Genomic DNA, 25,974 nt, shown 5'->3' on the forward strand with positions numbered 1-25,974 from the left:
CTGTCCTCATCCCTCTTTTGGAGAAGAGATTTTTTGACTTCCTTCCTTCCAGATGGACCTCTGTAGTCCCCCTTCTCTGGCAAAAGTTCTGTGACAGCCGACGCCGTGGCTCACTAGGCTAATCCTCCACCTTGCGGCGCCGGCACAACGGGTTCTAGTCCTGGTCGGGCCCTAGTCCTGGTCTGCTGTGGCCCGGGAGTGCAGTGGAGGATGGCCCAAGTCCTTGGGCCCTGCACCCCATGGGAGACCAGGAGAAGCACCTGGCTCCTGCCATTGAATCAGCACGATGCGCCGGCCTTGGCGGCCATTGGAGGGTGAACCAACGGCAAAAGGAAGACCTTTCTCTCTGTCTCTCTCACTGTCCACTCTGCCTGTCAAAAAATAAAATAAAATAAAGTTCTGTGACCCAGCCCCTCATCCCATCCATGGGCACAGCCCAGGTGATGTAAGTCTAGCCAATCAGGACACTAAAGAGCCACAGTTGAGAAACCATCATGTGACTCAGGGCTGTGTAAACGTGATGAGGAGCGAGCAGGAGTTCCTGGGCAGAAACATACAGGTTTCTGTGGTCTGCCTGGAGCTGCCAGCAGACTTCTGTCTGCACACTGCCTGAGGAGGAAGCCAAAATGAAGAGATGCAGAGGGAAAGAGAGAGTGGGAGAGTCAGCCGGCAATATTGATTTGTCCTCTGGACCATGCCCTGCCTAAATCCAAGACACAGTCCTGGACTTTATGTGCTAACAGATTCCTTCCTTTCTTTTTTTGCTTAAGCCAGTTTGAGTTCGCTTTCATTTGCAACCGAAGGAATGCTGACCAATAGATGTGTTTTATTATCCATCTCTATTATCATGTATCTACATATGTATGACTATGCCAATGTATCTCTCCACTAGACTATCATTCTTTGAGGACAGTAGATGCTCAGTAAATATTTGTTAAATGAATTTAGCTCAAGGGCATTTGGGGGGAGAGACATCTTTAGGAAAACTAATGAACTTAGTCACCAAAGAACCTAGTCAGTAATGAATTTAATCATTTCAAGACATGATCAAGGGACTTAATCAGGTTGAAGAGTGGGATGAAAAAGAAAGACTTAACAAGGCAGTGATACAGAATGGAGTGGAACAGTAGTTCCATTAAAGCTTGGGTGTTACCCTGTTCTATGTGTTTGCCTCTGTGTGCATTTAGTTTCCCTTTAGCAGCCAACCTAAATTAAAATTTTATTTTATCAACTGGTTGTTCCATCTAGAATAATCATTGATCTTTTCCAGTTTAAATAAATGTGGAAAAATTAATGTCAGAGACTCAGCAGTCACTTGGGAGCAAGTGCACACGATCACCATGAGGAGAGGAGCTTTCCTGAAGCAATGCCTTCGGGTCTGCACAGGGATAGGACTGGGAGTGCACAGGCCCGTGTGGCTCCGTCTGCAGCGGAGGCTTCTCCTGGACAACATCACGGAGCCTTGGCTGCGATTAAAGGCCCCAAATAAAGTGGAGATTGGCAGGTGACATTGTCCTTGCTTCCCTAACACCCCACCAAGGAGACACCCATAAGGAGCCCCTTGGAAAGTGTGAGCAGCAGCTCTCAAGAGCAAGCTCCACAACTTGGTGGAAGGGAGGAACAAGGTCCCTACTGGCCTCCCTTCACCTCACATATAAAAGTAGCCTCGTCTTATTTAGGGCTCAACATCTCCACTCTCAGCCCATCCTGGGACAGGTTGGGAGGAAAAGAGGTGCACTATTTTTGCTCTGAGGTTATTGCCCTTCTCTTCTCTGACCTTGTCACCAACCTGCAGACTCCTGGCTGCATAATCCAGCCCTGGATCAGCCCAGGGGCCATTCCACTCTCCAGCATAAAAAGGATCTAGATTGTTGCTGTTCAAAAGAACTTTCTGTAACTCCACAACATCAAAACAAACAACCCACTTAAGAGATGGGCCAAGGACCTCAATAGACATTTTTCAAAAGAGGAAATCCAAATGGCCAACAGACACATGAAAAAATGTTCAAGATCACTAGCAATCAGGGAAATGCAAATCAAAACCACAATGAGGTTTCACCTCACCCCGGTTAGAATGGCTCACATTCAGAAATCTACCAACAATAGATGCTGGAGAGGATGTGGGGAAAAGGGGACACTAACCCACTGTTGGTGGGAATGCAAACTGGTTAAGCCACTATGGAAGTCAGTCTGGAGATTCCTCAGAAACCTGAATATAACCCTACCATGCAACCCAGCCATCCCACTCCTTGGAATTTACCCAAAGGAAATGAAATTGGCAAACAAAAAAGCTGTCTGCACATTAATGTTTATTGCAGCTCAATTCACAATAGCTAAGACCTGGAACCAACCCAAATGCCCATCAACAGTAGACTGGATAAAGAAATCATGGGACATGTACTCTATAGAATACTATACAGCAGTCAAAAACAATGAAACCCGGTCATTGGCAACAAGATGGAGGAATCTGGAAAACATTATGCTGAGTGAATTAAGCCAGTCCCAAAGGGACAAATTTCATTTGTTCTCCCTGATCGGCGACAAGTAACAGCACCAAAGGGGAAACCTGTTGAAGTGAAATGGACACTTGTCCTGAATGTTGATGTACAATGTAATACTTTATCCATTTTAGTATTTTTTTTTGTTCTAGTACTATTGGTTGAACTCTGTAATTAACACACAATTATTCTTAGGTGTTTAAATTTTAACTAAAAAGTGATCCCTATTAAATATAAGAGTGGGAATAAGAGAGGGAGGAGATGTATAATTTGGGACATGCTCAATCGGACTTGCCCCAAATGGTGGAGTTAGAAATGTGCCAGGGGTTTCCAATACAATCCCATCAAGGTGGCATGTACCAATGCCATCTCACTAGTCCAAGTGATCAATTTCCATTCACAATTGATCATGCTGATAGGTCTAAGAGTCAAAAGGATCACACAAACAAGACTAGTGTCTGTGAATACTAACTGACAGAATCAAAAAGGGAGAGAACGATCCATCATGGGAAGCGGGATACACAGCAGACTCATAGAATGGCAGATGTCCTAAATAGCACTCTGGCCTCAGAATCAGCCCTTAAGGCATTCGGATATGGCTGAAGAGCCCATGAGAGTATTTTAGGCATGGAAAGCCAAGACACTCTGGAAAAAAAAAAAAAAAAAAAAAGAAGACCTAAATGAAAGATCTCTGCGAGTGAGATCCCAGTGGAAATAACGGGGCCATCAAAGAAGGAGGTACCTTTCTCTGAAGGGAGGAGAAAACTTCCACTTTGACTATGACCCTGTTGGAATAAGATCGAAGTCGGTGAACTCAAAAGGCTTCCATATCCTTGGCAACTCTTGACTAGAGCCTAGGGAGATTACTGACGCCATAAACAAGAGTGTCAATTTGTTAAGTCAACAACAGGAGTCACTGTGTACTTACTTCTCATGTGGGATCTGTCCTTAATGTGTTGTCCAATGTGAAGTAATGCTATAACTAGTACTGAAACAGTATTTTACACTTTGTGTTTCTGTGTGGGTGCAAACTGATGAAATCTTTACTTAATATATACTAAATCGATCTTCTGTTTATAAAGATAATTGAAAATGAATCTTGATGTGAATGGAATGGGAGAGGGAGTGGGAGATGGGAGGGGTGCGAGTAGGAGGGAAATTATGGGGGGGGACCATTATAATCCATAAACTGTACTTTGGAAATTTATATTTACTAAATAGAAAAAAAGAAAAACAGCAGATACCACCAAAAAAAAAAAAAAAAAAAGAACTTTCTGTGATGACAGAAATGTTTTGTATTTATACAGCTCATTCTGGTAGCATTAGCCACATGTGCCTGTTGAGCACTTGAATTGCTAATGCAATCGAGAAATTGACTTTTTAACTTATTCAATTAGCTAAAATTAGAATCTGAGCCATGATTAGCAGCTATCATGTGGATAGTGCAACACAGTTTCTCTCACCCTCTTGCCTCTCCTGCTCTGCCTTCTGCTGATCTCCCCCTCATTCTGCTCCCTCTTCCAGAAATGCTCCTGTGCAGTGTGGACTTTTTGAGTCCACAGTCTGGGTGAGTGCCCTAACCCATGGTTGCACAATGAATTGGTTGAATGTGGCCTTTTTTTCAGCCAAGGGGAAAGATTCTTATGGTGAATCAAAAACAGAATCTGTGAGGAATAAAATGGTTGGCTGTCATTTTATATCAATCACTTTATACACAAAAAGAGGTTATTTACCTCTTATTAAGAAAAACTGGAAGATCCTCAAGGGCAGGAAAAGTATCCAGGAATTCTGGTGACAGATTCCCTAGTTCAAGGTCAGACTGTCACATGCTGACTGTCACATGCTGAATGTTACTAAATTTATTTTTTTAAATGTTTATCTATTTATATATATTATCTATTTATTATTTAGAGAGAGATAGCAAGAGAAAGGGTAGGCTCTCATCAGCTAGTTCATTCCTCAGATGCTTGCAACCACTGGGACTGAGCTGAGGTTGAGACCAGGAGCCAGGAACATGATCCACTTCTACATGGGTGGCAGGAACCCAACTACTTGAGCCATTATGGCTGCCTCCCAAGAATGCATTAGCAGGAAGCTGGAGTCAGAAGCCAGAGGTGGGTATGAAATGCAGGCAGTCCCATGTGGGATGCAGGTGCCTGAACTGGCATCTTAACACTAGACCAATCACCTACCCTTGTCAAATTATTTAATTTTTCATCATCTCAGTTTCCCCTTTTGTAAAACAGAGATAATAATACTTAGCCCAGATAATTGTGGTGACCTTTAGATTATTTCTCTACATGAAACACATAGGACAGAGCTCAGCACATAGTAGGTGTTATTTTTATCAATGTTATTTCCTTTGCTTAGCACAGTTTCTACATAGAGCAGTCACTCAATGTTTCATGAATGATGGGTTAAGAATGTTGCCACCAGGGGGCAGTAGAGGCTCATTATAGAGACCCAACCAAACTTGGGACTGGACTGTGACCATCACAGAGACTCCTGAATACAGACCTCAGGTGTGAAGAAAAGAACTGAACTTCCTTTAGGCCTTGAGAGGTTCTTCCTCTCTCTCCTCTTCCTCCCTTCTTTCCAGTCTCTGCCTTCTCTCCTCTGTGATGACCCTTTTCCCAGGCAGCTCTATCTACTGGGACTCAATACCAGACTGGGTGACTTAAACAAGACATTGGTTTTATCACAGCTCTGGAGGCTGGAAGTCCACGGCCGATGTGCCATCAGCCTGGTGTCTGGTGGGTCTCTTGACCTGGTTTGCTGATGTCTGCCTTCTCCCCGGGGCCCCACCTGGCCTCTTCGTGCTGAGGAAGGGAAAGGCATCATCCAGCCTTGGGCTTTTTCCTATTCTGGCAGGGATACCAGTCCTATCAGGTTAGGCTGCATTCTTACCAACTCATTTAATTTTTAAAAAAAATATTTATTTATTTGAAAGTCAGAGTTACAGAGAGACAAGGAGAGATGGAAACAGGGAGAGAGCTTGAGTGAGTGAGCTTCCGTCCACTGGTTTACCCCCAAATGGCTGCAAGAGCCCAAGAACTTGGGCCATCCTCTGCTGCTTTTCCCAGGCCATTAGCAGAAAGCTGGATTTGAAGTGGAGCAGCCAGGATTCAAACCAGTGCCATATGGGATGCTAGCATTGCAGGCAGTGGCTTTACCCACTACACCACAACGCCGACCCCTGAACTCATTTAATCTTGATTAATTCCTGGAAGACCCACATGGAATTCGGTTCTGGGCACCCACCGTCAGCCTGGCCCGGTCCCTGCTGTTGCAAGCATTTGGGGAGTGAACCCATGGATGGGATTTTTTTTATGTCTGTCTCTGCCTCTTGCCTTTCAAATAAAAATAAATAATTTTGAAAACCACCTTCTAATTTTGTAGAGAACTAAACTGCAGAGAATATGGCAAAGACCCATAACTGTTCCCTAATTTCCACTTTCTCTTCCTTTTTTAATGTGGCAGAAATCCATATATTCTAGCTGGGTCCATGGCTAAGAATAGTCTGCCTTTCTCAGCCTCCAGTGCAACTCCCTGTAGCCTTGTGACCAAATGCTGGTCAACTGGATGAGTGTAGGAAAGCTGTCCACAATCTCAGGATTCCATTCTTACCAGGAAGCTGCTTGCCTTCTATGCCCTGTATTCCTGACCCCTCCCTGGGATGGCCATGAGGCAGCCTTGACCATGCAAGTGAGGACAATCCGAGGAAGAACAGAGGCCAGCACAGGACTCCAGTCCTGGAAGGCTTGCAGGGTCTAGCCACATGCTTACCATGAATCCATCTTCAGATTGTTATATGACAAAGAAACACTCTGTCTCTCTGAACCTCAGGGTGTCTTTGTTACAGCTTCTTACCCATGTTCTGAATAACATGAAGAGCTTAAGTAGTATGCCCAAGACCATGCAGCTAATAAGTGGCAGCTAGGGAATTTAAACCAAGGCAGGATTTGAAACCAGAGTCCAAGATTCTAACCACTAGTTGTACAATAATGATGTTTTATTTCTCAAAAAGTTGATCATCTCCAACCTTGTACTGGACTTTGAAGGATAGTCAAATGAGCTTTAAACCACCTGTCTCAGAACCTCTTTCTGATGACCTGAAAATCCCATTATTATTCCCTTCTTGGGAGCATTAGGGATCTGGTTAAAAAGTAAGCATCATATGGAGGAGCACAGAAAATCTTTGTAACCCTTAAAAGTCTTAGTACTAGTCAGTCTCTCCCCAACTGTACTTGTACTCTCTGGGTACAAGGCAGCCCTCGCTACCCTCACTATCTGCCCTGACAGTGTAGAGAGAAAGTGGGACATGGATCAGATGCAAATGGATCGAGTGTGGTGATGGAAGTAGCAAAATAAACAATGGGGGAGGGCAGAGTATTGGGAGAGAAACAGAAAGCTCCTTTGCCTTGAAGGAAGGTGTGGCAGATAAAATAATGTCCGTCCCAAAGATGGCCGGGTCCCGGTTCCTGGAACTGAGGCTGCATGGCAAAGGGGATTTTGCAGATGTGCTTACATTAAGGAGGTTGAGTCGGGGAGATTATCGTGGATTATCTGAGTAGACCCAATCTAATCTCAGGGGCTTTATAAAGGAATGAAGCAGGCAAGAGAAAGAGAAGAAAATATGGTAGGAACAGAGAGAGAGAGAAAGGAAGAAAGGGAGAGAGAGGGATTGTGTACTGCTAAGCTTTAAAGAGGGAGGAACGTGCTGGAAAAGGCAAGGAAATGGGTTCTCCCCCCCGCTGACCCCTTGATATTAGTCAAGTGAAAGCCCATTTTGCCCTCCTGTCCGCCAGAACTGTAAGATGATAAACATGTGCGTTGCTGTGTTTGTAACCCATCGGGTTTGTAGTTTTTGGTTAGAGGGGCAATAGGAAGTCATATAGGAGGAGTGAGCTTCAGGTCCTGCAGGAAGCAAGTGCCAGGCACAGAGGGTGACATCTGCAAAGGGTTTATAGGTGTGTGGCAGGGTTAACAGTGCAAAACAAAGTCACCAAGGGATTAACTCCGCCAGAAGCCAGTACCACCCTGAGGTGCTGGGGGCCTGGGGGAAAGAAACAGTATTACTGCTGGGGCCCCACCAGAGCCGCAATCCTAGAAGAGGCACTCCACAGAAGCAGCAGCCAAAGGCCGGTTGCTGGTTGGACAGATCCTTCAAGGATGTCTGGTTTTCTTTTTTTAATGTTTATTTATTTGAAAGTCAGAGTTACACAGAAAGAAAAGAAGAGGCAGAGAGAGAGAGAGAAAAAGAGGCCTTCCATCCGCTGGTTCACTCCCCAGTTGGCTGTAATGGCCAGAGCTATGCCAATCTGAAGCCAGGAGCCAGGAGCTTCTTCCAGGTCTCACACATGGGTGCAGGGGCCCAAGTACTTGGTTCATCTTCCACTGCTTTCCCAGGCCGCGGCAGAGAGCTGGATCAGAAGTGGAGCTGTCAGGACTCAAACTGGCACACATATGGGATGCCTGGCATTATAGGCGACAGCCTCACCGGCTACGCCACAGCACCAGCCCCAGAGGATGTCTGCTATGTACAATAAGCTCTGCTGGTAACAGGCTCTCCATAACAGACTTTTGTGCCTAAGAAAATATTCACAATGAATTCCTTACTCAACTTCCAAGATGAAACCAGATAGTAGAGGGATCCCTCAGTATCTGTGGGGGATTGGTTCAGATACCAAAATCTGTGGATGCTCAGTTCCCTGATATAAATTGTTATGTTTTTTGCATGCACATCCTCTTGTATATTTTCAGTCATCTCTAGGTTACTTATAACGCCTAAACAATGTAAATAGTAATTATGCTATATTGTTTGGACAAAAATACAGATTCTACATAGGTGCAGTTCTTTTCATCACATTTAAAAATTTTTATTTTAATTTATTTGAAAGACATAAAAAGAGAGAGAGATGGATAGAGACAGAGAGAGAACTGCCATCCACTGGTTCACTCTCTAAATATCTTTAACAGCTAAGACAGGAAGCCAAATTTGGTCTCTCACATGGAAAGCAGGGACCGGAGTACTTAAGCCATTACCTGTTGCCTCCCAGGGTGTGTATTAGCAGGAAGTTGGAATTGGAACTGGAGCCACAACTTGAACCCAGACATTCTCATACGGGATGCAAGTGTCCCAAGTGGTATCTTAACTGCTGTGCCAAACCCCACCTTCCCAAATCTATTTGATCTAATGTTTGAATGTGAGGATGTGGAACACATGGGCATGGCAGGCTGACTATATTAACAGTTGATTTAATGAAGAAGCAACTCAAATATAACTATTGTTTGTGTGTCTTTAACTCTTGTTCTAGCTTTAACTGCATTTTGAATATGTAAACACATTTAGTGATTGTGAGTTATACTTATTTCAACAGATCTTTTCAATGGAAAAAGCATGTAATTAGAGTGTGAGGTATGAACAGAAATGCAGTTATCCATGCGTGTAACAGCCTGGCTAGTTGGCAAAAGCCATAAGCTGAGCCCTGCCATGCATCCTGGGGCACTGATCCCTATTTGAAGCAAAGTAGCAAGAGAAAACTCCAGAGTTCCTCTGTTTTTAGTGGAGCTGAGATTACCCGAATCCCAGATCCAGGTCATTTTTAAGAATGTGCACGGAAGAGCAGGTGCTTCGCTCACTGGGTGGTAACTAAGCTTGTCTGGCGAATCTCACCTTTCGGTTTCCTGCCAACCTCAGTCCTCCATAGTTTGCCTTCTCCTTCTCTGCCCTCAGGCATTCAACAAACACTTCCCCCCTTTCCTGTTCCAGATCTAAATGAAAGATTTCGCAGAAGCAAGGCCTGTGAAAACAGTCCCAGAAGCCCTTTGCCACAGCGTAACACTCACTTACTTGGGCCTCTGTTTTCTCTCAAACGTTTCAACTGCCCCCTGATTTATATTAAATAAATCCACATTTGAAGATTTAGGGTTATCTAAGTGGAAACAGCTAGATTGTCTCTCTAAAAAAAGTTGAAATAAAATAATTATCAGCAAATTGGGAGAGCAGAGTCCATTGTGTTCAATTCAATAATTTCTAGCATTTGTTAGGTTGTCATCTGCTATCACTTTGTTTTCACTTCTTCAGCTGAAACAAGGACTAAGCGAATTCTAATTTATTGTTATAGTTGAAGTGAGTAGAATTGAAGTGATAACTTTAAGGAAATTTTAAACCCAAATAAAGTCATTTGGATCTCACATTTGTCATGATCTGGAGAAGAGTTGATGTAAAGTTTATTTTTTCAGTTAGGGGGAGAAAGGGTTAACTGGGAATATAATGCAGATAATCTATTTAAGAAGCTAAATGGCTTCTAAGCACTTCAGAAAGTTTTGATCATATTAATTTACCCATAAATCAATTACTTTGATAATGACAAATGATTCTCAATGTTTCTAACTTCACTGACACATAGGACTTGATATACAGCATTGTTGTTAGAATTTTTGCTAATTATATAGAAACATTTGTTCATTTCCTCACTAAGCAAATGTTGTTTTGAGGACCTATTGTGCCAAGTGCTGATCCAGATGCTGAAAAAGCCCTGTGGGCTTAAACAAGCATCTGCACTAAGGTGGTGGTGGTCCTTAAACCTCACCCCCCACCCCAGCTCCCCCACCCCAGATGTAGAAATTGTGGAGCTCTATGGGACTGAGCATGTCTTAGTTACCTGGCCCTCCAGAATGCCCAGTGTCTAGAACCAAGCTTGGCATATAGTACACAAACAGCAAACATTCATTAGGTACGAAATGTTGGATTCCAAACACAGTGCTGTATTCCTGTAATGTGTCTGACACTAACTTGGAGACAATTAAGTGATAGATGCCAGGCTAAGAAATATATCTCATGTAATCCTCAGAATAACTGTAAGAGGTGGGTAATATTATTATCTGCACATAATGGCTAAGAAAAACGAGGGACAGGTGCTCTGTACAGTGGTTATATGCTGCTTCGGACAGTGGCTTCCCCTCTCAGAGAACCTGGGTTCAAATCATGGCTCCACTTCTGATTCTAGCTTCCTGCTAATGTGCAGCCTGAGAGGTAACAGGTGGTGGCTGAAGTAGTTGTGTCCTGGCCACCCATGTAGGAAACATGGGCTGAATACCTGACTCCTCTCTGTAGCCTGACTCAGCCCTCCATTACGGGCATTTGGGGAGTGAATCAGAATATGTGATCTCGGCAGGCGCTGCGGCTCACTAGGCTAATCCTCCGCCTGCGGCGCCAGCACCTCGGGTTCTAGTCCCGGTCAGGGCGCTGGATTCTGTCCCGGTTGCTCCTCTTCCAGTCCAGCTCTCTGCTGTGGCCCGGGAGTGCAGTGCAGCATGGCCCAGGTCCTTGGGCCCTGCACCCGCATGGGAGACCAGAAGCACCTGGCTCCTGGCTTCGGATCAGCGCGGTGCACTGGCCGCAGTGGCCATTGTGGGGTGAACCAATGACAGAGAGAATGAGGGAGAGAGTGATCTTCCATTGGCTGGTTCATTCCCCAAATGGCCACAAAGGCTGGGGCTGGGCCAGCAGACTGGAACTGTACCCCGATTCCCCACCACGTGTGGCAGGGTCCAGATACTTGGGCTGTCTTCTGCTGCTTTCCCAGTCATTGGCTCAGTGTGATCTGAGAAAAAATGAGGTGTCTAATTTCTAGAGCGTGTTTTAAATAAGGAGATTGCTGGTTCTTCCTTCTGAACTGGGAGGTGGTAGTGGTGATCCAGCTTCAAGCAAGTGCACAATACCAGACAATGGCAGGGCAACAAGATAGAAACACTTACGTATGTGGGGACTGGCACATGGGAAGAAAATATGCTTCTTTCTTGTTTGAGCCATCATCTTTTAGTCTTGTTTCAGCCATTTCAGCCATACTGTGATGTGGGCTGCTTCTGGGGAAGGTTTTCCTCTTTCACAAAACACTACACAGAGCTTACACACACACCCAGAGCAAGGGACTGTTCATCCAGAGGGTGTTGTGGATGTCTGCAACCTTGGCTTGTGGCCATGAAGGGAGGTGGCCAGAGGGTCAAAGCTGACCTGCTAAGACTGGCATAGGAAGAGGAAAATGAACTTGAATCTTTCTCAACATTGTTGAGCCATTGAATTGACTAACTTTGCATCTGCTCTACCTCAGGATTTCTTGTTAAGCAAGATAATAAATTTCCTCAGTCTTTTAAATAGAGGTTTGGTGATTTTTGGTTTTTGTTTATTCAATGATAACCCTGTCCTAACTGGTTTGTTCTATGTACACGAGTACAAAGGAATTATATAACATTGTAAGTATGTTCTGACCTTTTACTAACTCATATTGCTTTCCTTCCTACTTCTCTCCTCCCCTCCAAGTTAGTTGCATCTGAGAAATTTTTCTCTATTTCTCTGGATTAGTTTAAGGATTTCTAGGCCGTAGGTGGATATATTGGGAAAACATGGCCAACCACCGTTTTGCTGGAATGAGGGCATCTTGCAGCAGCTAGTGGCCCTCGTAATGCTTCCTCATGTGGAAACTCAAAGGCCCACATGGAGCAGGTAGAATGAATCGGAGGATCAACTTCTCAGAAATCAGGAGTGCTATGGCCTGCAGGTGGCTGTGGGAGGGTGGTGTGGCTCAGGAACGCTGTTTGCTTGTCAATGGTGCCCCCTAGCGTTCTGTGCCACCCAGCTGCACAGCATAACCACAGGAGGTCGTCCCAGGTTACAGGGTGCCCAGTTGAGTGTCTTCAACCACTGGGTATCTATGGAGGAATTGGTTCCAGTACCCTCTGTGAATATCAAAATCTGAGAATGCTCAAGTCCCTTATATCAAATGGTATAGTATTTTCATATAATCTACATAATCCTCCTGCATCCTTTAAGTCATCTTTAAATTACTTACAATGCCTAATGCAATGTGAATACCATGTAAATAGCTGTTATACTGTATTGTTTATGGGAAAATGACAAGGAAAACAAAACCTGAACATGTTCACTCAGATGAATTTTTTTTTTCAGAATATTTTTGATCCATTGCTAGTGGAATCCTTGGGTGTGGACTGAAGGACATGGGGTAGGGTGGGCTGGGGGCAGGCTGTATTTCTACTTCTATGGCTTCTTCTAAAGCCTCACTCTTTGCCCTACCCGTGTGTGCTGCCTGGATGCACCTGAAGCCACCAACCTCACAATAACAGGCTTGCAGGGCAAGCAAGCTGCTAAGATGCTCCTGAAATGAAAGCAGAGGCTCTCCCTGGAGACATTGCCAGGCCCCTGGTTCCCCTCTTGCAGACAAGGGCTCTCTGCTCTCTCCTCAAGGCACCTCCTTCTCACCATCTGTGCACCTACAGCTGACGGGCCAGCGTGAAGGTGCATTTCCATGTACTTCCTGCCGGCAGCTGGTTCCTACTTTTGGGCTCATCTGGAATTGCTTGCCAGACCAGCCAATTAGTGTCCTCACCCTTCCTGCAGTGTCTCTGGGAAGCAATATCATAGCCAGCAACCCCTCATTATTCCCTGTCTTTGGAGCGCTGGGACTCAGTGCCTGCCATGGGCTGAGAGCTCATTTGCACATGGCTCTTTAACCCTTCCTGCAAAGGCTGCAGTTCACCCCCACACATACATACACCCGGTCTGCAACCTGATCCAGGACAGGAAACAAGATGAGAGCATGCATCATTCAAATGTAGATTGAAAAGTAAGACATACTTCAGATATAGTTAAAAGAATTAACATTTCTAGTTAGTACAATGTGGAAAGAAAATCACAGTAACTGTGTTTCTATCTTTTAAAAAAATTATTTATTTATTTGAAAAGCAGAAGGGTAGAGAATGAGGGAGAGACAGAGACAGAGAGAGATCCCTCATCTGTTTTGTTCCCTCCCCAAAATGGCTACAATAGCCAGATCTGGGGCAGGCTGAAGCCAGGAACCTGAAACCCCATCCAGGTCTCCCATATGGGAGGAAGAGACCCAAGTGCTTGGGCCATCTTTCACTGCTTTCCCACGTGCATTAGCAAAGAGCTGTATCAGAAAATGGAGCAGCTGGGATTCAAACCAGCACTCATAGGGGATGTTGGCATCACAGGTGGTGGCTTAACTGCTCTACCACAATGCCAGCTCCATTTTTCATAAACTTTTTGAAGGATCTTTTATCTTTTCCAATACCTGAGCAAAGAGTCCATAAGGGGGCAGAGTGGACAGCTGCTTCTATCCCATGGGATATAGGGGTAAGGAAGAACTATGGGAAGCTCAAAGCCATTTGTGGGGCAGGCACAGTATGTGTAGAAGGGTAGAGATATTGGCAGAGTTCTCTGCTTCTTGGCTCTTGTTCCCACTCCTTTGTGTCCTGTGATTACTACAGATCAGGGCGAACAGAGGGGGAGGTTCAGGTCCTGGTGCTGCTTGGGATAGATAGTGGGTAGGGCCTGGACACAGGACAGACCCCATTTGGACAACCCCCACCCTGATGCATGTGGTGGGAAAATCTCATTTCCCCATGGTGTTGCAGGACTGGGGTGGGCATTATGGTGCAGCAGTTTAAGTTGCCACTTGGGACTCCTGCATTCTATAGCAGAGCGTCTGGCTACTCTGCTTCTGATCTGGCTTCTTGCTAGTGCGCACCCTGGGGGGCAGCAGGTGATGGCTCATGTACTTGAGTTCTGGGCTCCTGGCTTTAGCCTGTCCATTCCAGGTTGTTGTGGACATTTGGACAGTGAAATAGCAGGTGGAAGTTTCTTACTATCTCTCTCTTGCTCTGCCTTTCAAATAAAAAAAAATGCATGAAAACTTAAAAAAACTTTAAAAAATCACTACAGGAGTGTCATACTTGAATGAGTTAATGTAATCACTGAGAACACTGCCTGGCATATAGAATAACTAAGGTCAGCTGTGACCACTTGGATCATCCAGTCCAGTGCCTTGTACAAGGTCTACTCAGTAAACCGACTCTTAAGCTCCATGCCACCCTGGCAGCTCCAACAGCCAGTGGCAGCTCTTCCTCTTGGTTTGTTCTTTCTCCTGTATCTTTTGCAGTAAGGAGGCCTTAGCTCAACAGCTGCCTCCTAAGGCTTGAACAAAGTGGGATAACCACTGCAAGCCTGTTCCGTGCTAACCTCAGGTTCTGCACCGAGCTGGAGACCCTTGTTGGTTGCAAAAGAATACAGGAAGCTGGACCCAGTTGAATAACAAAGAAAACTGCTTGTAAGCAAGTCGCTACAGGAAGTAGCAGTGGTCTCCAAAAATGCAGTTGCACCAGATTTTATATACAATAAGGAGGGCTGGCCCCTCCAGAGAGGAGAGACTCAGGGTTCCTTTGAGAAGGAGCTAACGCCTGCAAAGCAGGAAACCTCCAGGCGAGCACTGGCCCAGGGGAGAGACGGCACCTCCCAAAGTGATTCATTTGCTCTCCTTGAACCCGGAAGCTGAGGGCCAATTGTGTACCTTTTTTGGTGCCTCTTCCCTTCCCCTAGTCCCCAAGAATGTGCTCCGTGAGCAGGTTTCCACCCTTCCCAGGACACCCTTTCATGCCCCGCTGACTGCCTGCCCATTGTGTTTGCTCTGGCAGCTTCTGCTGCTTTCCGGGTAGGCCCTGCCCTGAAGCACACCTTCCCCTGTCCGCCAGGGCCTCACTGCATTCTCACGCTTGTCTTTCCGGAGCCCTTTCATTGCTCAGAATTCGGTTCCACAGATCCCTTGAGGTGGTGCAGTGAGGCCTTTAAGCCCGTCGTGGGTGCTGACTCGGGTCCCCTCACTGCAGCCTCACGGGGGGCAGTGCTCCACGTGTGAAGAGACGCAAAGCACAGGATAGGGGGCTGACGGCTTACTGCCCATGGGGTTTCCTCCCAGCGTGATAAGTGCCTTTGGGAACTGAATAGAGGTGGCAGGTGTATTACTACAGACCAAGCCCTGTGCGCTTTAATTTTATGTTATGTGAATTTATCCTCCGTAAAAAAAAAAAAATACAATTGCTTTTCCCACCAAATATTGGCTCCGTCCTTGGGCAAACAGGTTCAGGAAGATACTCCACATGGAGGAATGAGGAAATACCCAGGAGGAACTGGTGAGGTTTGCCCTTCTCCTAGCCTCAGTGCAGAGGCTGAGAGAGCAAGAAGGAAAGAACAGCTGGGGCCCCCGTGGGCAAACAGACTCTGCAGAGAGGACCAAGTGTGGGCTAGGGGGCGGGGAGGGATAAGCAGTCGGGCATCAGCTTGCCACAGAACTGAAACTACCTGGAGGTTTAATTACTATCAAAGGACAGCTTTTTTTTTTCTTTTCTTTTTCTTTTTCTTTTTGAGAAGAGTCCTTTGGCAGGGGTGGATGGCAACTGGCCACTCCAGTTCTCTGCAGTAAGTTCATCTCATCAGCAAACAATGCTGTGTGTCTGACAACCAGCCCCTAGAAGAGTCCAGGGGATGACTACCCAGCATTCTCCGAGGGTTTCCTTCCGCGTCTGCATTCACTAGAAGCTTCTGGAGCACTCCAGTTAGGGGTAGGGTTGGCAGAGGAAACACAAGGTACCCTGTTAAATTTGAATTTACAAAATAAATACTTTAAAAATCTAGTTCTTAACTGAAAATAAATATTGAATGTATTTATGGTATAGAACATGATGTTATGAAATATGTATACATTCAGAACTAATTAGCAAATGCATGACCTCACGTATTTATCATTTTTGGGTGGTGAGAACACTTTACAGCTACTCTTAGTGATTTTCGAGCATGTGATACATTGTGGTGATCAAGTCACCAAGTCACACAATGAATCTCCTGAATTATTGCTCCTGTCTAATGGGAATTTTATATGTTTTGATAAGCATCTTCCCAAATCCAGCCTCAGGAACCAACATTTAACTCTCCTTTTTGATGACTTTAAAAAAAACACCCTTTTTTCTTTTTTTATTTCAGACACACACACACAGAATCTCACATCCACTGGTTCACTTCCCAAATACTCACAACAACTTGGGCTGAGCCAGCCAAAACCAGGAACTGGGAACACCGTCAAAGTCTCCTACATGGGTGGCAGGGACTTCAGTCACTGGAGCCATCGCTGCTGCCTTCCAGGGTCTATATTGACAGGACGCTGGAGCTGGGAGCATTGAACACAGGTACTCCACTGTGGGACGTGGACATCTTAACCAGTGCATTAACCACTAGGCTAAACACCTGTCCCCAAGCTGATTTTTTGTCTGCTAAATCTGGCATCCCCACAAAGCACCCTCTGACATTCTGATGGCTGGGATTCCAGATTTTGCTTAGGTTGTGAGTTCGGAGACTGGCTGGTCTCTGGGGCTCACACTGCCGCTTCAGCTTTCTCTTCTGTGGACTATATGATAGCGCAGTTTCAAATACCACAAGCCTCAGATTCATAACAAATGGCCTTGGGCCTGGTTTTGTTTGCTGATACCCTGCTGGTGGCAGCAGTAGCCTCTAGAATTGACACCAGGTGGGAAGCAGCCTGCAGCTTCGACCCTTCCAAATGGAAACAGGCTGGGATCAGATGGCGTGTGCCGGGCTAAGCTCCACCCGGCTCCTGCAGGAGAGCTGCGTGCTGGCTGGCAGGCCTGTGTGGTAGAAAACTTCCCAAAGTGTCGCTCAGAAGTTGGCCCTTCTGGAGTTGGACATTTCCCCTGCCTTTGTCCCCCTGGGTTTTCTCACACCAATCAGGGCTCTGTGAGGAAGAAGTCACACCCCACTGGGGAGGTCTCATATAAACAGTTGGGAACTCAGCACAGCTGGGCTAAGCTGCCCTTGGCTGCAAGCTAGATGACCACTACTAATGCCTGCCTGCCTCCGTGAAGACCTATGCTCAACTACTGGACCAGAGTCAGAGAATTCTCTATTGCCTTCCAACCCCCAGAAATTATGGACATGAATTAATAAAGAGCACACTTCCACCTCAGCAAGCCCACCGTTTAGCCCCTTCGCTTCACTTGCTTGAAGACATGAAGGAGGTTGGGCGTGTGGTGCAGTAGCTAACATGACCGGGTCTGCATGGAAGTGCTTGGGTTTGAGTCCCAGCTCTGCTTCCTAGTCCAGTTTCCTGCTAATATACACCCTGAGAGGTAGCAGGTGATAGCTCAGGAACTTGGTTCTCTGCCACCCATGTGGGAGACTCAGATCGAGTTCCTGGCTCCTGACTTCAGCCCTGGCCCAGCCCTGGCTGTTGTAGGCATTTTGAGAGTCAACCAATGGGTAGTAATACCCTCTCTCTGCCTTTCATATAAGTAAAAATAAACACATTAATTAACTTAAAAATAAGGATTATAAAAAAGAAGATATGAAGGAGAAACAGAAAAAAAGTTTGGTCCTCATGGTGAGAACCACAGCCTTGACCACCCTAGCCTGAAACATTCAGACAAATCTGCTCTCACTAGGATGGCGCTCCTGTTATATAGTTCTCCCTTGATGGAGCTGTCTGCCGGACCCTCTGAAACACACAATACCTTGGCACCAGCTCAAAAAAACCAACATTCATTGCTGACTGCGTCTCCACCTAGCACCCGTCCCTAACCACCCTTCCTGGAAAATGATGGAGGAGGGGGTAGTTGGCCAGCGCCAACACCACCTGGCCCTCAGCAGCAGCCCTGGCCCCTGGCCCGGAAGCGGCCCTGGCCCCTCCACCGAAAGCTCCTCCGGGATGTGCACGGGGCTGCACATCCTTCTTCTCACAGCTTGAGCTTCCTGCAGGGCTGCGGAGTCACCTTTGTTGGCGTGGGTCTCTCTGACCTTGGATGACATGGGAAGTGGAGGCCAGTGGGTGAAACTGGGAGGCTAAGCTGTGATTTGCCACTATCCGGCCTAGGGTGGGACACATTGTCCCCGAAGAGGGAGGGTAACTTCCCACCACACCCAGCCACAGGCAGGCTTTCCAGGGGCAGTGCGCCCACCCCTTTCCCCCTCTGGCTCTGAAAATGCCTGCCTCCTACTGTGGCCCAGTTGCAGGCAGAGGTAATCTGAACTTGACCACGAAGCTAACACTCGACTCTTTGTCTTCTGCTTTGGGAAGCCTGAACTCCCTTTAGAATAGCTGGGTTTTGGGGAAGGGGGGTGGGTGTATATAAAATTCCTTTCAGAGATTTGCTCACAAAACACCGTCTTGCTGCAAACTCACAAGGACTTCAGCAGCCAGAAACCAAAATCAGACATTTGCATCCATCAATGTTTACTAATCCAGAAATCTCGTAAATGCAGCATGTTTTCCTCAAACATCGCAAACTGGAAGAGACTCTCACATTGGCCTAGTCAGACAACACCCAGCAGCCTCAGCCAGGTCCCAAGGAACAGGAATATGAGTGGAACTTGGGCCTCACAGTAGGTCCTTGAAAGATGAAACAAAGCATCCACTGACATACATAGTGAGAGAACCTAACGGTAACACAGACCTGCCTTTTTTTTTTTTTTTAAGTCTGTTTATTTGAAAGGCAGAGAGAGAGAGAGAGAGAGAGAGAGAAAGTTCATCCACTGGCTCACTCTCCAAATGCCTGCAGCGGCTGGGTCTGGGCCAGGTCAAAGCCAGGAGCTAGGGATTCCATCTGGGTGGGTGGTAGGGACCCAAGCACTTGAACCATTGCCTGCTGACTCAAAAGGGCATGCATTAGCAGGAAGCTAGATCAGAAGTGGAGGAGCTGGAGTTGAATCAGGCACTCCCATATGGGAAGCAGGTGCCCCAAGATGTGGCTTAATTCACAAACTGCAACACCCACCCACCCCAGACCTGCCTTCTTGGATGGACGCAGTGGAGTCACTGAATTTTCCACTCACACACAACTGTTTGGTACCATTCAGATTACTGAAGTGACATGGACAGGCTTTATCTTGCTGCCCTTGGGGGAGGGCCTTGTCTGTGCCACTGTCAAATTTCCCCTCAGCCTGGGACTCCCTTATGGGGCAGTCTCTGGCCCCAGCAAGCTTCTGGCTGTGCTGAAGTGTCACTGCCTCAGAGAAGCTTTCTCTGTCACCCCTGCCATCTCCTGCAGACATCTGCTTGTTCCCGTTGCTAGCAGAGCATTTACTGCACGTGGGATTTTTGTCTTCATTCGTGTGGTGATGCATTTACTGTAAGGCTCTTTTGCAGGCTACGAGCTCCTTAACAGCAGTGTTGTGGGTTGAGTTGTGTCCCTATCCCCCCATAAAATACACGTCAGGGGCCTAATCCCACCCCATACCTCAGAATGTGACCTGTTTGGGAATAGGGCCATTGCAGGTATGATCGGTTAAGAGGAAGTCAGCTTGGAGTAGAGTGAGTCCTTTTAAAGAAGTCTGCCACAAGAAGACAGAGAGGACACCATGTCTGATGAAGCTGACCTTGGGGTTATACAGCTTGGAGTTGAGGACACCACCAGAAGTTAGGAAAAGGCAAGGAAGGAGCCCCCCATCCCGCCGCCCCCGGCTCTCAGAGGGAGCACATAGCAATGGTTACTAAGGAGAACCCAGGGCAAACTGTGTAAGTTAGCAGGTGTTAGTGGTCAGGATGGTGGGAAGACAGGGAGTACAGCCTTGTCCTCGAGGATCCCACACAGCTCCGTGGTGTGACTCTCGTATTGGACAGAGTCCATTCATTCAACACAAGTGGTCCCTGCTCTTACTTAGTGTAATGAAATAGCAACTTAATGGCATGGAACAACAGATATGCCAACAACTGTCCCTTCTTGAGGAAATCAGTCAAGTATTGACAGAGGGGGTAGCCTTTGAACTACATGGTTGGCACTCTCGATCACCCTTAGCACCTGCAGTTTCAGTAAAGTGTTAAGGGTAAGCACCAAATTATCACAAGCTGAGAAAGCATCTAGTGAGGCTAAATAATCCTTCCAAACAGCTTGGCTCCAAAAGAAAACAAGAGATGAATGTTCTTTCTTCAGTCTTCCCAACTCAATGAATAGCCTCCACCTAGTTATGCAGACCAAAACCCTAGGAACAGTGGTTCCTCAGTATCCACATAGGATTGCATCCTTGGATACCAAAATCTGTAGATGCTCAAGTCCCTTGTGTAAAATGGTGCAGGATTTGCCTATAACATATGCATATCGCCCCCTCTACTTTAAGGCATCTCTAGATTACTTATAATGCCCAATAAAATGACAGTGCCATGTAAATAGTTGTTATACCATATTATTTATGAGAAAACAATGAGAAGAAAAAGTCCTTATGACACATGGTAAGTGTAGATGCACTTTTCCTAAAATAATCTTAATTTATGATTGGTTGAATCCATGGGTGTATAACTATAGATAGCCTATTAGATTAGTGAGGATATGCTAACTTTCACACAAGCAACTCCAAGTTCTCAGTGGCTTAACACAACAAAGGTTTATTTCTTACTCATGTCATAGTCTGATGTAGGTTGGCTGTAGCGAGAGGCAAGGCAGGGGAGGAAAGATTCCCGTAGTCCACACAGCCATTCAGGGACCCAGGCTGCTTCTGCCTTGTGACTCCATTTCTTAGAGTACTGCTACTCAAACCATGGTCCATAGGCCAGTGCTGGCTTACCTGCACTTTGATACCAGTTCATGATAAGATAATTATGAATTGAGAGAATTTTTGAACATAAAATATTTGTTTGTTTTGATTTATTTAAAAGGATGAGAGAGAGAAAGAAAAAAAAAAAGAGGAAAAGAGAAGGAGAAAGAACTCTTCCATCTGCTGTTTAACTCCCCAAATACCTGCAACAGCCAGGGCTGAGCCAGGCTGAAGCCAGGAGCCAAGAACTCAGTCCAGGTCTGCTGCATGTGTGACAAGGACCCAAGCACTCGAGCCATCCCCACTGCTCCCCAGGTCAGGTGTACCTTATTAGGAAGTTGGATTGGAAGCAGGGGCAAGACTAAAATCCAAGCACTCTGATATAGGATGCAGATGTCCCAACTGGTATCTTTTTTGTTGTTATTCTAAATTTTATTTACATTATACAAGCTTCATATATTTCATAAATACAGATTTAGGAACATAGTGATACTTCCTACCCTATTCTCCCTCTACCCATGCTCCAACCCTTCTTCCTCCTCCCTCTCCCATTCCCATTCTTAATTTTTATGAAGATCTAATTTCAGTTTACTTAATGACCGTACAGTTAACCCTACGCTAAGTAAAAGAGTTCAACACATAGTATGAAGAAAAAAAACACTGTTGGGGCTGGTGCTGTGGTGTAGTAGGTTAGGCCTCTGCCTGCTGTGCTGGCATCCCATGTGGGCACTGGTTCTAGTCCCGGCTGCTCCTCCTCTGATTCAGCTCTCTGCTATGGCCTGGAAAAGCAGTGGAAGATGGCCCAGGTGCTTGGGCCCATGAACCTTGGTGGGAGACCTGGAGGAAGCTCCTGGCTGCAGATTGGTACAGCTCTAGCCATTGCAGCCATTTGGAGATTATGCCAACGTATGAAAGACCTTTCTGTCTCTCCCTCTCACTGTCTATAACTCTACCTTTCAAATAAATAAATACAATCTTAAAAAACAAAAAACAGAAACACTGTTCCTCAACAGAAGAGACAAGAGCTATAAACAATCATCGAATCTCAAAATGTCCATTTCACTCCAATATATTACCAGCTGGTATCTTAACTACTAGATTAAAAGCCCATTCCAAGAGAATTTAGAAACTTTTATGACAGCTTGACAGAATAACTTTAGGATTATTGAATCTAACAATAAAAATTAGAATTGGGCTTATACTTTGTCTTTTTAAGATTCTGATTTTTTTAGTAATTTATTTTTATTATATTTTACAGAAGCATCAGGGTACAGCGGGTTAGAAGTTTTTAAAACTCCTCAGTACAGAAGCATCCTTCAAAGCTTAGCGTCACAGGCCTGGATACCCTGCATTTGATTGGCAGAGGATGAGAGAAGGCAGGAGGAGGATGTGTGCCTGGAAATAGGAAGCAGTCAGCTTTTCATCACTGTAATGATATGTGTGAGGCAGCTAACTTCATAAAGAGAAGGGGCTTATTTAGCTCACAGTTTGGGAGGTTTGAAGTCCAAGATCAGGTGGCCCCACTGGTTTGGCCTCTGGCGAGGATGGCAGATTTAGCATATTATGGTGGGAGCAGATAAGTGTGGTGAGCTTACATCTCCAAATAGGGAGAGAGAGGGAGGGGAGGAAAGGAGAGAGGAGAGAGGGGAGAGGGGAGAGGAGAGAGAGGGGAGAGAAGAGAGGGGAGAGGGGAGAGGAGGGGGAGAGAGAGGGGAGAGAAGAGAGGGGAGAGGGGAGAGGAGAGAGAGGGGAGAGGAGAGAGGGGAGAGGAGAGAGGAGAGAGGGGAGAGGAGAGAGAGGGGAGAGGAGAGAGGGGAGAGGAGAGAGAGGGGAGAGGGGAGAGGGCGGAGGGGAGAGGAGAGAGGGGGAGGGGAGGGGGCGAGGGGAGAGAGGAGAGAGGGGAGAGGAGAGAGAGGGGAGAGAAGAGAGGGGGGAGAGGGGAGAGGGGAGAGAGGGGAGAGAGGTCCCACTGTTCCTGTCAAGGACACATCTCCAATGACCTAAGGATCTCCCATCAGACCCTACCCCTTAAAAATTTCACCACCTCCCAACAGCACTACCTTGAAGATAAGTTGTTAATCATGCACTTTTGGGGAATACTGAAACCAATATCCAAACCATAGCCGACACTGTTTTCTTCTAAATTTCATCAGCCTGGACTCAGTCACTTGACCTCTAATAATTACAAGGGAGTTTGGGAAATGTAGTCAGGTGTGTGGCCAGTGAGAAGAGAAAATGGAATTGGATGACCACACAGTATTGTTTGCCATGCCCTAAGAGTCATCCTTGAGTCCTTTCTTTTCCTCATGGCTCACACGTAATCCCCTGGCTATCAGTCACCTTGAACCCACAGTAGAGCCTCAGTGTGTTCACATCTCTTGTTTTACTTCTGTTCAATTCCAAGCTACCAGATTCCCCCGCAGAAGCTGTGTCCCTTGCCTTTGCTGTAGATAACTAGACACTATCAAGCCCTGTTCTCCCAGTCTCCCTCCCTAAACTTAAGGGTTTTTGCCCTGTTTGATGATTGTGAATCAACCTCTCACTACAATTACCTCACTGAATTGAGGGCGTGATGCTCTAGGCCCAGCTGGCCCCACAGGGTTGCAGATCACAAGACTGCCCAGGCCATTTATCTCTTCTGTAGATAACATCTTGATGTTGGGTCTTGTCTTTCATTTTTTTTAAGCTCTGAGCAAAAAGTCACAGCCACTGACACTCAGCCCCTAGACTAACTGGAGCCCACTTTGCCAGCATCAAAATTCCCAACAGTATTAAAGACTAATCAAAGAAGGGATGATGAGCACTGCAGACCAACCAGACCTACAAATGAACTGATCATGCGCTTAACTGATCTTAACCCCAATTTCAACCTGAAAGATTCTTATCTTTAACTTCTTGAAGAATTAAGTGATGGCTATTCATACTCCCTCTTTAGTGCTGTGCAAATAAATACCTATTTCTTCCTACACCCCCAATGTTAGTGATTGACTAAGAAAGTGAGCAGACCCAGATTTTAGGGTTCTGTAACATCCCTACTTCCACTCTGCCCCACCCCCTTCCTCCTCCATGCCTACTTCCCACAGCCTTTCTCTGCACAACATCAATGGCAAGGTTTTTATTTATGGTTGAAATGATGATGTCTGAGATCTGCTTCAGATAGTCCAATGGAAGAGGGAGAGGTAGGAATATAGATGCAACAAGAATGCAGGTGAATACCCAGTGCGCCACAGTGTACTAAGTTGCTAAGCTGGAGGTTTGGTAGATTAGGTATAATAATTGAATTTTGTACTTAGGATATTTTCAATATATGATGGATTCGTTGAGATGTAACCCATTGTAAGTTGAGGAGCATCTGAATTATCATTGATGTTGAAAAAGTTTAGCATCTGGATAACTCACTATAGTGTCCTTAACATTATTGCAACCCATCTCTGTCCCTTTCAGCTCAAACTGTTCCTGCTGGGATGTTTGATTAGGTTTGTGGTTCATTTCCACACTGATCTCCTTATCAAATGACCAACCCACTGCACCCTTACTTTTCTCTTCCAAACAGGCCTTCTCGTTTTGTTTTGTTTTTTAATAATATAGACAGACTGAAAATTTTCCAAAACTTTAAATTTCTGTTTCTTCCTTCTTCAGTTCATTTCTCTCTTCTCACATTTTATTATCAACAGTCACAAGGAACCAAGCCACTCCTGCAACATTTTGCTTAGAAATCTCCTCAGCTAAGAATGCAGTTTCATTGCTTGGAAGTTTTACTTTCCACAAAACACTAAAACATGAACATAATTAAGCCAAATTATTTGCCACTTTATAAGAAGCCTTTCCCCATTGTCTGCTAATGTGCTTCTCATCTCCATCTGCGACCTCATAAAATAAGAATGGCCCTCACCACCCATTCTGTTCATGAATATTTACGTATTTTCTAAGAAAGTGGAGGCTTTCTCGCCAGTGCTCCTCTTTTCTTTTAGATCCTTCACCACAGTCATCTTCAGCAACCCTTTCACAGTCTTGACTTTATCTAGCATGGATCACAGAACTTCTCCAGCTTCTGTCCAGTTCCAAAACTATCCCCCCATTTTTAGGTAACTGTTAAATGAGCACCCCACTTCTCAGTACTAATTTCCATTTTCATCTGCTCAGACTACTATCATAAGATACTATAAACTGGTGGCTAAAAGAATACACATTTATTTCTCACAGTTCTAGAAGCTGGGAAGTCCAAGATCAAGTGGCTGGTAGATTTGGTTCCTGCTGGGGGCCATCTTTATCTTTTGCAAGTAGCTGCCTTCATCTCTCTTATGTCTGTTTTGTTTTTTAAGATTTATTTATTTATTTATTTGAAAGCCAGAGTTATGGGGGGATGGGAGGATGATAAACAGAGAGAAAGATCTTCCATCTGCTGGTTCACTCCCCAAATGGCCAATCTGAAGTCAGGAGCCAGGAGCTCCTTCTGGGTCTCCCACGTGGGTGCAGGGGTCCAAACACTTGGGCCATCTTCTACTGCTTTCCCAGACATATTAGCAGGGAGCTGGATCAAAAGTGGAGCAGCCAGGATTCAAACTGGGATTTGAATACCAGTGCCCCAGACAGCAGCTTTACCTGCTATACCACAGTGCCAGGCCCTCTCTCGTCTTTTTCTAAGGGAGCAAGTTAACTTCAAACAAACAAACAAACAAACAAAAAAGTATCATGTTGAGGATTAGGGTTTCAACATATGAATATAGGTGGGAGGTGCACACATTTAATTCCTAGCAGCATTTTTCTGGTGATTAAATATCCTGCATTATTTTGAGTGGTTGTCTGCCAGTCTAAAACAATATGACATCATTATTTAACTAATCATGTATTGTTGGACATTTAGTTTATTTCCAGATTTTCATAGTGATAAACAACTCTGCAATGACCCATTTTCTAACTAGTATTTTTCATATCCATGATCATTTCTAGAAAAAGAACTCACTGTGTCAAACCACATACTTTTATTGTTTAAATTCATTTGTTTTATTAAGGCATGTAAACTCTAGAAACCTCATGTTAATTTATATCCCTTCCAGCAATATGTGG

General features: G+C 45.4%; 1 long non-coding RNA gene across 1 annotated transcript in view; it reads left to right on the plus strand.

The window, feature by feature from the left end:
- LOC103348382 (uncharacterized) overlaps positions 1-25,974 on the plus strand; it is a 102,933-nt gene that overhangs the window by 19,175 nt on the left and 57,784 nt on the right. The gene's annotated exons all lie outside the window — the stretch shown is intronic.

This window comes from Oryctolagus cuniculus, chromosome 11, assembly GCF_964237555.1.
Source record: "Oryctolagus cuniculus chromosome 11, mOryCun1.1, whole genome shotgun sequence".
Classification (NCBI taxonomy): domain Eukaryota; kingdom Metazoa; phylum Chordata; class Mammalia; order Lagomorpha; family Leporidae; genus Oryctolagus; species Oryctolagus cuniculus.